The 14865-nt window shown below is 46.6% G+C and overlaps 1 pseudogene; it reads right to left on the bottom strand.

The window, feature by feature from the left end:
- Positions 1-4295: 4295 nt before the first annotated feature.
- LOC123048198 (uncharacterized) lies at positions 4296-5747 on the bottom strand (annotated as a pseudogene).
- Positions 5748-14865: the final 9118 nt, after the last annotated feature.

Here is a 14865-nt window from a genome sequence, read left to right as displayed (position 1 = left end):
GGATGGCTACGCGCGCCACAAAAAGCTGCCGGGGGAAAGGGGATTTGTCGCCGGAGATGTCGAATTGCGGCAGAGAGGGATATGGGAAATGAAGAAATGTGGACCCTAAAACGGCCTCGCTCCGGTATATATTGCGGATTCTAAAGCGGTTTTCCGGCCTCCCGTAAAAATTCTACATGTCGGGCCGTTTTTACAGGACTTTTTCGGGCCTGGTTTTTTTTTTGCTTGTATTGTAAATTAGCAGGAAAAACATGCCAGCGAGCTTTTAAGGGATCTGCAGATGCTCTTAGCAAGAGTCATACCGTTTCCGTTTTACCGTGGGGCCCGACGGTCAGTGCCTACTGGCGATGTTGTTCACTTAATCGATCTCCAATCTCCTCCTTCCCCAAAGCCCAAACACGCCATGGCGTCGGCTACCGGCGAGCGGCGCCACCGTGCAGCATGTAGCATCCCCGTCGGGCCTCGTGCGGACCCATGGTGGCCACCTACTTCAAGTAAGACGAGGGGAGGCGCCTAGGCAGGTCGATTGGGAGGACCTCATGGGCTAGCGTAGGAGCCTCGCCAGCGGCAACGTGTGCCTCGCAGATGATGTGCGACCCCCAACTTCCTTCTTCCCCAACCTACCATGGGTGCAACCACGAGCATCCTCCTGCCTTCCCTAGGCCAGCAGCGAGCCCCGCCTCGGGCGGAGCCATGGCGGTCGCCGATGTCAAGTGCGAGGGAGAATGGGAGGTGAGTAGCTAGTCCGACTACGAGCACCTCAAGGGCTGGCACGGGAGCCTCCCAGATGCAACGCGATGCCGCAGTGCTCCCAGGGTTCTTTGAAATCAATTCCTCTGTAATTTGTATCTAAACATGTCCCTATTTCACTATCAATTATAGCAGAATGCTATCCATAACATTGCAATGATGATGATGTTGATGATGCATATACCTCTTTCTTGTATGTTTAATTTCTGTTGCATCGGTTAGCCACCTACCAGAGAGTCGGGGGATAACCTCCTTTTCGAAAAAAAAACTACCCGAGAGTCCGAGACTTGAAGCATTATATAAGAAGAGCACTTTTGCGCATTTACTGTACATTAATTGAGATCTGTGATATATTTAGTTCAATGGTTCACAGCAACGATGCATCAAGAAAATACAACAAGAGTTACATTTTACAAGTCTTGAAACAAAACTAGATTGGCACTCCTTGTCGCTTCCTCCCTGGCAAGGCGCTGCCTTGATGTATATCCTGAGCACGACTTGTAACAATATAAACAAATGATTTCTGAGGGGGTATCATTGATTCCCATGCAACTAGAGTGAAGTCTCCTTTTGGGACAACACTAGGATCCGTTACAAGTTCCGCAAATGTCACACGTGGGAGTTCCTTCTTCACTGAAGCACCAACTGTGTAAGGTGTCATGCTAAGTGGATGCAAAGGAAACTCTGTTATGTCCTGGCCTTGTTGTATAAGCGTGTTCGGGTGCACGGCATACATGAAGAGGTTCCTCTTGACCACTATCATCCTCTTGTCCATTTTGCGCTCCCGAAACTGAACATCGAGATTCCTTCTCAAGACATCTGCGTAGGCATTTGTTGCAAGAAGTGAACCTATGTGCACTGCGCAACTCATTGGAAAATTCATCTGCCATTTGTACTAGCCGAGGATGTTCTGCGGGCTCTACACTCCCGAAGGATAGTGCCTTGAAAAGGTATCTCAACTCGTCGTAAGATAGCACACTTAGGAAGATCGGTTTCAGCGTTCCCAACCGGGCTAATCTCTTAAGTTTGCTTACGATGATGATCTTGCTTCCTGTACTCATCCTTAAGAGAAACGAGAAAAACTTTTTCCAGTCATCATCATCTACATAAGAAGCAAACTCAATAACTACCAACATCGTCCCAAACATGGTCCTTCCATCATCAAGTATCCCCAAAAGGCTGTCTCCATTCAAGTGCAAAATAGAGGAGAAGCGTGAGCGAACCCTTTCATCGCCACACACGAGCAACCAAAGTTTTCTTCCCAACTGCAACACCACCTATGAGCGGAAGGACGCCCCATGCGTGATCACCTAAAGGATCGTTGTGCTCCAACAAGAAGCTCAAGAGCTTTTGCTTTTCAGCGTGTTGGCCAAACATGAAATTGTCGGTGTAAAGGTAAACGTCATATGGCCTGCGAGACACGCACTCACATCCGCCCAGAAGCACAACAAATTCTGGCATGTTAGCAACAACAATTTCTAAGCTTTCCAAAGCATCATGTGACTCGAGGCGAATGGCCTTGTCGTCTTTCGCCGTTGTTGTTCGAGAACGCTTGAGTGGAATGGCTAAATACAAACTGCTGCTAGATGAGTTGTTGCTGCTAACCTCGTCAAAGCCTGCACCGTCTTGGAGAGCTCGGTACCTCCAGGTATCAAGCAGACGGTGCCCTCTGTACATGGCCTCTAAGAGCATCTTGAGCTGCATCATCATCCCTGAGTTGGTTATGTATCGAGCGTCCGCTTCATCAACGGTGGTGCCTACTCTGATCAGGAGATGCTGCAACTTCTCCACCACCTTCTCCTCTGAATGTCCATGGCTGGAGGAGTGATACTTGTTCATCGGGAGGGAGATGAACTGGCTTACAAGCTCACTTGCAACTGTAGAAATGGCAACCTCCATGGCCAGGATTGATGAGGTAAGCTACTGGTTGATCTCTGGACAAATTTAACTAAGCTGGTCTCTGCAAGACTTGAAGTATCAATCGCATTTAAACAAAGTGTCCCTGGACGACTTGGTGGGTGGGTGGGTGGGTGGGTGAAAGGCACGGATACTTTGTTTAAAGCTCAAAGGCGTGACAAGGACCAGCGAACTTTCCAAGCAGCATTAAAAAGAATTAACCAGCTAGTATTTGTAATATTTACGTTAGGTCCAAATTGATTGTTGTCCCTTTGCAAAATGTATATTTAATCATCTTTGCATTTGTCTTTTGTTGAACTCCTTGCATTTTTTATACATACGAGGGAATCACTGGCGGAGCCTCTTGGGGACCATCCCGGGTTCTGGCCACAGGATATATGACCCATAGCCTAATTTTATGGGCTAGCAAAGGCTGAGAGGCTGTTTCTTAACTAGCTGCACAATCGCCCCCCTCTTATATTTGGTTCACCCTCTACCACTGGAGGGAATGGCATCCCATGTATGTGCAGTCTATTATTGCAGTGTTTCACCTTGAAAATTGTTTATGTTTTTTCAGATGAGCTTCAGTGGAGAGAAGCAGCGTGCAGCTCATTGACAAAGAAATGATATGTGCCCTTTTATCTTGGTCAGTGATTAGAATCACAACTCTATACCTTAATAATTTTTCTGAGCACATGTAACTAGTTTGTTTCTACATTTGCCCCCACTCTCTGTGCGGCTTATTTTGTACTAATTCAGCTTTTAATCGGAAATTGTCGCACTGTGTGGATTCTTAGAGTCCTGACGTTGATCTCCACAATGGTAAAAATGGAAAAGCAAATACTGGGATCCAACTTGGTTTTGTTATTAAAAAAACTAAAAGTAGTCCTCCTACAGGAAATTGTTTGGTACCTCCTGTGTATTTGCTCCATGTACTGAGTACAGTCAGAAAAAATTACCGAAGCATGAGATAGTCTAAAATTTACCCCCAAAAAAGCTATCACTGTGGCCCAAAATCGAACAGGACGGCCTCAAGGAGGACCGAGTGGCCCAAAATGAAATTCTCTGCCAAAGATTAGTTGGGGCGATATACTTCCGCAGCGGTCACATTAGGCACTTGGCAGTTAGTTCAGCTAAGATTAGCAGCTAAAACTGGCTTAAACAGCAAACTAGAGACAACAAGGAAATGGTAAATGACGAGTAGAATCATGCCGTTTGGATACATTTAGTCAATCCTGAACTGTTGGTGAACCTTGAGTGAAAGCGGCAAAGCTTTTATCCTGTTTTGGCCAGCTTCAAATTAAAGTGTGTTCTGAATGTTCAGAAGTTTCAGAGTCCTTAAAATAGACAACACTTGAATATTCACTTCTTATTTCAGTTAAGTTTTCTCACCTTCCTATATGGATTAGGATTCATTCCATGGTGCAAGATGATGTTTTTTGTTATCTAGAAACTGCAGGGTGGAGGGGGGGGGGGGGTCGTTGGATCTGATAGTACAGTTTTATTTACAATTGAGATCTCCAACACATTTAGTTTAATGGTATATAATCACTCTTTAAAATGGTTTGTCCATGGCCACACGAACACATCTTATTTTCATGCATCAGAAAGTACAACATGGGTTACATTATGCGAGCTCTGAAACAAAATTACATAGGCACTCCTCGTCGCTTCCTCCCTGGCCCTTCATGTGTATCCTGAGCATGACTCGTAACAAAATGAGCAAACGAGTTATGAGGGGGTATCCTTGATTCCCATGAAATTAAAATGAAGTCTTCTTTTGGTCTAACACTAGGATCTGTTATCAATTGCCCAAATGTCACACTTGGCGATTGCTTCTTGGTTGAAACATTAACTGTATAACGTGTCATGCTAAGTGGATGCAATGCAAAGTCCGTTATGTCCACCGGATGGCCTTGTTCTATAAGGATGGTTGGGTGCACACCATATATGGAGAGGTTTCTTTTAACCATTCGTATCCCCCTTTCCAATATACCACGCCAGAACTGAACATTGAGGTTCCTTCTCAACACATCCGCAAACATATTTGTTGCGACAAGTGAACCTTGTGTACTGTGCAAAACCTTGGCATATTTATCTGCTATTTCTACAAGCCGTGGATGTTACATGGGGTCTACACTTCCAAATACCAGTGTCTTGAGAAGGTACCTCAACTCGTCATAAGACAGAACAGTTAGGAAAATCGGTTTCACCGATCCGAATCGAGCTAGCCTTTGAAGTCTACTAATGATGATGATCTTGCTTCCTCTGCCCATTGTTATGACAAAGGAGTGAAACTTTTTCCAATCATCGTCTTCTATATCAGAAGCAAACGTAATAACCACCAACACCATCCCAAACATGCTCCTTCCGTTGTCAAGTATCCTCATAAAGCTGTCTCCATTCAAGTGCAAAATGGAGGAGAAGCGTGAGTGAACCCTTTCGTCGCCACACACATGAGCAACCAAAGTTTTCTTTCCTACCGAGGCACCACCTATGACTGGAAGAATGGCAGGTGCATGATCACCATGAGGGTCATTGTGCTGCAGCAAGAAGATCAAGAGCTTCTGCTTCTCAGCATGCCGGCCGAACATGAAGTTTTCGGTGTAAAGATAAACGTCGTATGGCCTACGAGACATGCGTTCGCATCCACCCAGAAGCACGACAAATTCTGCCATGTTAGCAACAGCAATTTCTAAGCTTTCCAAGGCATCATGTGACTCGAGGTGCACGGCCTTGCCAGTTGTTCGAGAACGGTTGGCTAAATACAAGCAGCTGATGGATGAATCGTTGCTAACCTCGTCGAAGCTTCCACTGTCTTGGAGGGTTCAGTACCTCAAGGTGTCCAGCACGCGGCATCCTCGGTACATGGCCTCTGAGAGCTTCTTGAGTTGTGTCATCATTCCAGAGTTGGTAATGTACCGTGCGTCCGCCTCCTCGACGATGGTGCCAGCCCTCATCAGGAGGTGCTGCAACCTCTCCACCACCTTCTTTTGCTCCTCTGGGTGTGCATGGCTTAAGGAGGAGCGATACTTGTTCATCAGGAAGGAGATGAACCTGCTCAAAAGTTCACCTGTAACTGCAGATATGGCAACCTCCATGGATTGATGAGGGAATCCTTCTCTCTGGACAAATTAACTGGCCTCTGCGGACACTTTATTTTTTTTACCGAAGCCTCTGCGAACTCTTACAGTGACTTAAAATATAGAAAAGTTTGTAGCGATGACTACAACATCAACTACGACGAATTCAAGGGTGTGTGATCACATGGGCACTTAATTGTCTAAACGCCCAAACATGTTGACAAGGACAAGCGAACTGTCCAAGCAGCATGAAAACATAGACCAGTATTTCTAGTACTCATGGTAGGTCCAACATTAACTATTGTTCCAATAACAAAAATGTATATTATCTTGCATTGGACTCCATCCTTTCACATTTTACATGGCAACCCATATATATGTGCACTCTACCACCTCTAACCAAGTTTGACCGTGTGATGTTATGTGCATTTGTATTGCAGTATTGTACTCCCTTTGTAACAAAATGTAAGGGGTGTTTAACAATTGTACGTGAAACAAAAAAAAACGTCCTATATTTTGTTACAGAGGGAGTAGCTGTATATAATAAAAGTACATAAAAAATGAAAATCATGGTCACTCACATGTGGCACCAACATATAGTCAGCAACACTCTTAACCATGTCGAACGTCTGAGTTTTGAAGATATCTTACCGCCTAGGCTTTATTTGGCCTTTTTGGGAACGGTGAACTTCTTTCAGATTGTTGTAGGTATTGGACACTAGTCCAAAAAAAAACTTTCAAAAGGAATCTTGCTGTAAGATAAACTTATATATGTGTACACATTTGTTTTTCAGATTCATGCAGGTATTGGATACTTGTACAAAGTTGATATTTGGATTGGCTCTCATAATATTCAAGAAAACAAATTCACGTCCGGAAGCGACCATCCTGATTGCAACTCATTGGTAAGGAACGATGCACACTTTATCTTGGTCAGTAATGAGAAATACAATTCACTTCTTTATGTATGAAAACAATTCGCTTGTATATTCACTTCCTTGGTTCTTCAGAACCCAATCATGAAGTGTGTTCAGTCTTGAATCAAAAACTGTTGCACCTTGTGATTCTTCAGAGTTCAGTCTTGACCTGATACTGATCTCCACAATGGTAAACATGGAAACCAAAAATAGTATGATGCAACCTGGACGATAACATCTTTTTGTTTAATACTAAAACTAGGAGTATTCTTCCAACTAGACTCCCTGTAATGATTAAGTATGGTCTGAGCAATTACCAAAGAATGGAACACTCTGGAATGGACAAAAACTGCTTCATCATTTGGCCCAAAAACTAACAGAAGGACCTCGAACGGACATGGCGCAAACAGTGGTTTTCATGATTGTTTTCAGATTGGAAAACAAAAATCCAGAAGAGAAATGGTACACTCGCGCCACTAGATAAATGTTGAGTTCCACGGTTCCACTTTAACGGTGGCACTCGTGCTTTCTCTCTACCCTGTGGCTTCTTGTGGTTCTTGATCATACATTTATTAGCATAGAAGTTTCTGCGTGTCGATGTGCTGAAGAGATATATGTTTTAGAACAATAGAGAGTACTCCCAGAGTGGAGTTTTTAATGATTTCATATTTGGCTCAAACTTATCAACACGCATCAATTCAAAAGGTCGAGAGGTGTGGCTACTACCTCTGGTGTGCATGTAGGGAAATCTTATAAGCTAGTAGTAAAATGAGAATCAAAGGTGTCAACTTCATTCTACTTGTGCTATAGCTTAGATATGATGGTTTGTCTTGACTTTTGTCCTTGATGACAAAACACGACAAACAGGGAGCTGAGATGACGAGCAGGATGATGTAGGGCAGAATATGATGGTTTTACCATTAAGCTTCCTATGCAGCCAGGGTTACCAAATCATCGACCTTAACCTGCTTTGCAATAGAGGTGACCGTTTTTACTAGTACTCGTTGTACTATTGTTTGTTTGAAAATATGCTATAATATATATAAATTTGATACCCTATACTAGAGTACAAATTTGTTGAGAAAAAATATACTAATCTGAACATGAGAAATGTTTTCGAATGGATAAATGCTGGGTGCTTGAGATAGAGATGAATATTGTAGTTCGAGCATATAAAACAACATTGAACCATTGACTGACGAGTTCAAGGGTGTGTGGTCACACATGCACTTAATTGTCTTAACGTCCAAACAAGTGAGAAGGACTAGCCAATTGTCCAAGCAACATGACAAAATTGGCTAGTATTTTTAATATAAGTGGTAGGTATTTTTTTATTTTTTTAGAAAAGGAGGATGACCCCCGGCCTCTGCATATGGGAGATGCATGCGGCAATTTTATTGATTATTCTCGAGAACCTTACAAAGTAGAACAACAATATGCCTGAATCCATCAGCTTGGCAACATCTGCCGCTACTCCTATCCAAATGATGAAGGGGTGCAAGCTGGGCCGCATACCCAGACCTCTCACATAAGCCTAACATCTAAAGCCGGAGGCCCCGTCCGAGCCATCTACCGGGTCCGGGGCTCAAACCGGTCCGACGCACTCACATGTGTCGTCGCCGCCATCTTCCACTGGTCCATATTCAGAGCAAATTGAGGTGACAACCTTGGCAGGTCCTCCACCATTGACGCCACCACGACGCCAAACGACGACCTCCACCTACGCGAGACTTGGCAGGTCCTCCGCCATTGACACCACCACGACGCCAGACGACGACCTCCACCTACGCGAGTCCATCTCCAAGCAACAGACGTATATCCATGATAGGATAGGGCCGCACCACCACCGTCACCGACCACCCACAAGCGCCACCCAACCCCAAGGTTCCCAAAGCAGCGCCTTCAAGAAGGGAACGGCGCCGTGAGCGTCGTCGCCGCCCAACAAAGTTAGGGCTTTCGCTCGCGAGACCTAGGGGAAGGTGAAGTGAGGAGATCAGTCCATACCGACGCCGCCAAGGAGGGGAACATCAGGCGTCGCCGTCGGCGCGGCCGGTCATGGCCGGCCAGGGATTTCGCCAGAACTAGATCCCCGCCACCAGCAGCGCCTCCTGTACAAAACCAGTGACCAAGAGGAAGCGTGGCCCGACCAGGCTGGCCCGCACGCCGAACAAAGGAGGAGGGGAGGCGCCATATCGCGCACACCGACCGCTGCAGAAGCTGCCGCCAACGACCACCGGATCCCGCCGCCCGCGCGGCCGGGATACAAGATCCACCGCCCGCACAGCTGCTAGCCGGCCGTGCCTTGCCAATGGAGCCGCCACTCCAGATCCGGGGTTCCCCACGCGGAAGCAGGGCAACTGAGGCCCCGCCGCCACCATCCTTGGCGCCCCGGGCTTGCCCGGCGGCTGCCTCAGGCGGCGGCGAGGAAGGGAAGAGGGGGGTGGGGTGGGGGGGTGAGTAGGAGGGGTGGCTAGGGTTAGGAGGAGGGGCGGCTCTCTGCATTCTTTAGAAAAAATGTATATTTAATCATCATACATTTGTTTTTCGTTGGACTCGTTTTACATTTTATACGTACTAGAGAATGGAAAGACTGGGACCTCATCTCCATGGAGACATCCAGCAGATCACTCATGAATGTGCGATGGCGGAAACGTCTTACCTCGTTAGAGGCGACGGGTTCGTGTTATATAGCAGGGGTGCATCTCCCTGAACAGCGCATACATAAGTTGTTGGGATTACAAGAGATCAAGGCTTGGAGAACAAGAGATAGAGTTGGTTACAAAGAGATAGAGATAAAGAGAAGATACTCCTACCAACCTATCCTATACCGAGCCTGTATTCAACAGAAAAGATATGTATGCTAGGTGGTGCGCTAGGTACACAAGTATGACATGTTTGACACCCTCCCTTAATCATAACTTCATCAAGTTGATATTATGCTTAAAAGCTTCAAAACTCCTTGTTGGCAATGGTTTAGTGAATCCATCTGCAATCTGATCTCTAGAGTGTACAAACCGAATATCAAGTTGTCTTTGAGCAACCCTTTCTCGGACAAAGTGAAAATCTATTTCAATGTGTTTTGTTCTTGCATGGAACACAGGATTTGCAGACAGATAAGTAGCACCAAGGTTGTCACACCATAGGCATGGAGCTTGCTTACTTTTCACACCAAGTTCCTTGAGCATGGACTGCACCCATATGATTTCAGCTGTAGCATTTGCTAGTGCTTTATATTCTGCTTCTGTACTTGACCTGGAGACTGTAGCTTGCTTTCTAGCACACCAGGAGATCAAGTTAGGCCCAAAAAATATTGCAAAACCATCAGTAGAACGTCTGTCATCCAGGCATCCTGCCCGGTCAGAGTCAAAAAAGGCACTGACAAGAGTAGAAGACAATCTGCTGAAGTTGAGACCAACACTTACAGTATTTTTGACATATCTTACTATACGTTTGGCAGCAGTCAAATGAACAGTAGTGGGTGCATGAAGGAACTGACATACTTTGTTGACAGCAAAAGAAATATCAGGTCTGGTGAGAGTAAGGTATTGAAGTGCTCCTACCAGACTTCTATATTTTGTGTTGTCTTCTTGACTCAGAGATGTACCTTCTGTAAGAGATAACTTTTCTGAGCTAGACAATGGAGTGGGTGTAGGTTTACAACCTTGCAGACGGACCTTCTTGACCAGGTCAGTAGCATATTTTTCCTGAGAGAGATGAAGTCCATCTTTGTGCTTCTTCACCTCAATTCCAAGAAAATAATGCAAGTCTCCAAGATCTTTTAAAGCAAAATCAGCCCCCAAGTCTTTCAACAGTCCTGTGATTGCTTCATCAGATGAACTTGTCACAATAATATCATCAACATATATGAGGACAAATATGCATGTGTTGAACTTGTTGTAGATGAACAATGAGGTGTCAGACTTGGAAGGAATAAAACCAAGTGTTTGCATTTTGTGACAGAGACGAGAATACCAAGCCCTTGGTGCTTGCTTTAGACCATATAGTGCCTTATCAAGTTTGCATACATAAGAGGGAGTAGTTTTACTTTCAAACCCAGGAGGTGGTTTCATGTACACTTCCTTTTCCAGAACACCATGGGGAACGCGTTCTGTACATCTAGCTGTGTGAGACTCCAGCCCCTGGAAACAGCAATAGACAAAACAAGACGAATGGTTGCAGCTTTTACAACTGGACTAAATGTGTCCTCATAGTCTATACCATATCGTTGTTTGAAGCCTTTTGCAACGAGTCTAGCCTTGCATCTATCAATAGTTCCATCAGACTTTCTTTTAATCCGAAATACCAACTTGCAATCAATCGGGTTTTTACCTTGCTGTGGAGGAACTAAGTGCCATATCTTATTTTTCTTTAGTGCCATAAATTCTTCATTCATTGCTTTCTGCCACCGTTCATCACCAAGAGCTTCTTCAAGTATGTTTGGTTCATCAGGTTCACCTGTAGAACAAATCATACCATATTTGGTTATATGCTTATAATTGACAGGTTGTATTACCCCTTTTTGAAGTCTTGTGCGACGTGGTGATGAAGTAATCAGCGGTGTAGCCACAGAGGATCCTGCGGGCTGAACAGGAGTCGCTGTTGCTGATCCCGAGAGGGATTCGCTGCCCGCTGCAGCCAAATCTGCAAGGCTTGGATCTTTTGTGGCAGGTGGCGTTGATGGATCAGCAGCAGCGTCCGCAGAAGATCCCGGTGGAGAGGGCATCTCATCATTGCCGCAATCAGCCTCGGATCACGCACGTCGTGCTGGCGTATCCTCATTGGGTCGAACGCGTGTCGGGCGGCTGGGTCCAGCACCAGCGCCGGGCGCTGCTCCTGCTCCTGGCCCCACTTCTGTCAGGTGAGCCGGGACGCGCCGCATGTAGTGTTGTGGACGGGCGCCGAACCGTGCACCACCCAGGCCAGTCGCGATGAGCCATGTGTCAGCCGGGGATTGGTGCAGAGGTGGCGATGCGCCTCGGCCGGTGGAAGGCGACCGCGTGGCATGCCCTGAGGCGAGCGGGCGGAGCGGGGTCCTGGCGCGCCTGACGCGTCTGCTCCTGCACCTGTGGATCCCGAGGGAGATCATGTATGCTGCTGCTGAACGGATCCCGAGGAGGATCTGCCTCCTGGTTCGCGACACTTAAAATGTCGCCCTGATGAGGCGTTTGTTTCACCGTTTTCTTCACCAGTTTTGTCATTTTCTCTTGTTTCATCACAAAACTCAAGTGTGCCATTAGTAAGAGGATGTGTCAGCAGTTGATCATCATTAGTTAGTCCCCCTTGATCAAGACCGGAGAGATGAGGAGGTAGGAGGAGAATTTCCTCACGAAGAAGGGCGCCGGCATTTGGATGGAGATCAGCAAAAGGAAACTTGGTTTCATCAAATACGACATCCCTGGAGATATAGACGTGACCAGAGGAGACATCTAGGCATTTAACACCTTTGTGTTGGGCGCTATATCCTAGAAAGACAAACTGTTTTGAACGACATAAGTTTGCGTTTGTTATATGGGCGAAGATTGGGCCAACACGCACACCCGAAGACACGAAGAGATTGTAGTCGGGTTTAGTGTGGAGAAGTCGTTCTAGGGGAGTTTCATTATTGATGACACGACTAGGAAGCATATTTATGATGTGGACAGCGGTGAGAAAAGCCTCATCCCAAAACTTGAGGGGCATGGATGCGCCGGCGAGGAGGGCTAACCCAACCTCAACTATATGCCTGTGCTTGCGTTCAGCAGAGCCATTATGTTGGTGAGCATGTGGGCATGACACATGGTGTGATATGCCAAGGGTTTGGAAAAAGGAGTTTAATTTTTCGTACCCCCCCCCAATCAGATTGCACGGCAGTGATCTTGCTATTGAATTTTCGTTCAAGTAGAGCTTGAAAGTTTTTGAAAACTTGAAAGACATCTGATCTCTTCTTGAGAAGATAGAGCCAAGAGAATTTACTGTAGTCATCTATGAATCTCACATAATAAGTATGTCTACCAACAGAACTAGGGGCAGGACCCCAAACATCAGAGAAGATTAATTGCAAAGGTTGTGTAGAAACACTAGTAGATATGGGATACGGCAATTGATGACTTTTAGCTCGTTGACAGGAATCACAAATGGTTTCAAGATTTCACTCACCAACATAGGGGAGCTTATTTTTCCTAAGCAATTTTTCAACTAAAGAGAAAGCAGCATGTCCTAATCGATCGTGCCACCGTGTTGACGAGAGTTTGGCAACACCATAGGCTTGTTTATTGAATCTTCTTCGCTCCGGAAGCAACGGGTAGAGCCCTCGAACGCATCTACCTCGATAGAGGATTTTCTTCGTTGCCTGATCCTTGATCAAGAAAAAATAAGGATGAAACTCAAGAAAGACATGGTTGTCAATGGCAATTCTATGAACAGAAAGAAGATTCTTATCGGCACTAGGGACATGCAAGATTTTCTTTAGATGAATTTTACGACGAGGGGTACTAAAAAATGAGTGACCAACATGACTGATCCTCATACCTTCACCGTTGGCAGTGTTGATTTGATCTTTGCCACGGTATTTTTTCCTTCATAGTGACCTTCTCGAGCTCATTGGTGATGTGATTTGTGGCGCCGCTGTCGACATATATACAAGTTTGTGTCAACACCGTAGGAGCCGTCAGCAGCTGCAGCAACCTTGTCGTCGTCTTGGGAGGAATCATCATCGTCCTCATAACGGTACCAGCAGTCTTTGGCCGTGTGCCCGAGTTTGCCACAGATCTGACAGCGCGGCACGTCCGGGCGAGACCTGCTGGAACCGCCGCCACGGCGAGGCTTGGAGTTGGTGGGGCGGCTGTTGCGGGAGTTGGAGGAGCCACCGCCGTTGTTGTTGTTGCCGCCTGACCTCCCCTTGCCGCGAGGAGAGCCACGCGAACGAGGGCCGCCACCACGACCATGAGAGGCAGCGTTGGCCGAGGACTTGAAGCCACCAGAGGAGCCATGGAATTGGGCCATGCGCTGGTCGAAGTTACTCAGCATGGCATAGAGCTCGTCGAGGGTGACAGGCGTGATGCGGGCGTCGAGAGCAGAGACGAGCGGCTGGTAGTCGACGTCGAGCCCGTGGAGGATGTACGAGATCAACTCGTCGTCCTGGATGGGTTTGCCGGCGGCGGCGAGTTCATCGGTGAGGCCGCGCAGGGAGGCGAAGTAGGAGGTGACCGATTGGTTGCCCTTCTGCGCGTTGATGAGCGCAGTTCGAATGTTGTTGACGTGGCTGAGCGATTGTGACGAGAACATGCCCACCAGTGCCACCCAGAGCGCGCGCGCTGTGGTGATCGCGGTAACCGCGACCAGCACCTCCTTGAAGAGAGTACTCAGCAGATAGCCGAGCACTTGTTGGTCCTCCCTGACCCAAATTGGGTGGAGAGGGTTGGGCGCAGAAGACTCCTTGCCGTCTTTTTCTTTGGTGACGTGGAGTTGTTCCGGCTCTGGCGAGGTGCCGTCGACGTAGCCGAAGACACCGGCGCCCCACAGGTGGGGTGTAACCTGCGCGCGCCACAGCATGTAGTCGTGCGGTTGAGCTTCTCGGTAACCTGGCCATTGAGGATGGTTTGGGAGACGCCGGAGGATGAAGACATGGCTACGCACTAGATGCAATCGGGGAAGCTAGATTGGAAAAGGAGAGCTCTGATTACCATATGCGATGGCGGAAACGTCTTACCTCGTTAGAGGCGACGGGTTCGTGTTATATAGCAGGGGCGCACCTCCCTGAACAGCGCATACATAACTTGTTGAGATTACAAGAGATCAAGGCTTGGAGAACAAGAGATAGAGTTGGTTACAAAGAGATAGAGATAAAGAGAAGATACTCTTACCAACCTATCCTATACCGAGCCTGTATTCAACAGAAAAGATACGTACGCTAGGTGGTGCGCTAGGTACACAAGTATGACATGTTTGACAATGAAGACTAGTGCATCCTCATCGTCCAGAACCAGCAGAGAGGTGAGCTTTAATTATTATTTTCCGCCTCATGAATCTCTTCTTTTTTAAAACTTCTCTCTGTGTTGGCATGTTCTTTTATTTTCTGATTCATTTTGTCTGCCTCCATTCTTGCTTCTAGCCTTTTCAATCACCTTTGTTTAGCAGACATACGTGCAAACAATTTAAGGCCAACATTTATCATCTTGCGTTCCTCTGTAGTAGTGTGTTAAGAAGCTATGTACTTTCCGAGCGCAAAATTGACTACATAT

The sequence above is a fragment of the Triticum aestivum genome, chromosome 2D, assembly GCF_018294505.1.
Source record: "Triticum aestivum cultivar Chinese Spring chromosome 2D, IWGSC CS RefSeq v2.1, whole genome shotgun sequence".
In the NCBI taxonomy this organism is placed as follows: Eukaryota; Viridiplantae; Streptophyta; class Magnoliopsida; order Poales; family Poaceae; genus Triticum; species Triticum aestivum.
The sequence above is the reverse complement of the archived record's forward strand: the minus strand, read 5'-3'. Positions and strand labels throughout refer to the sequence as shown.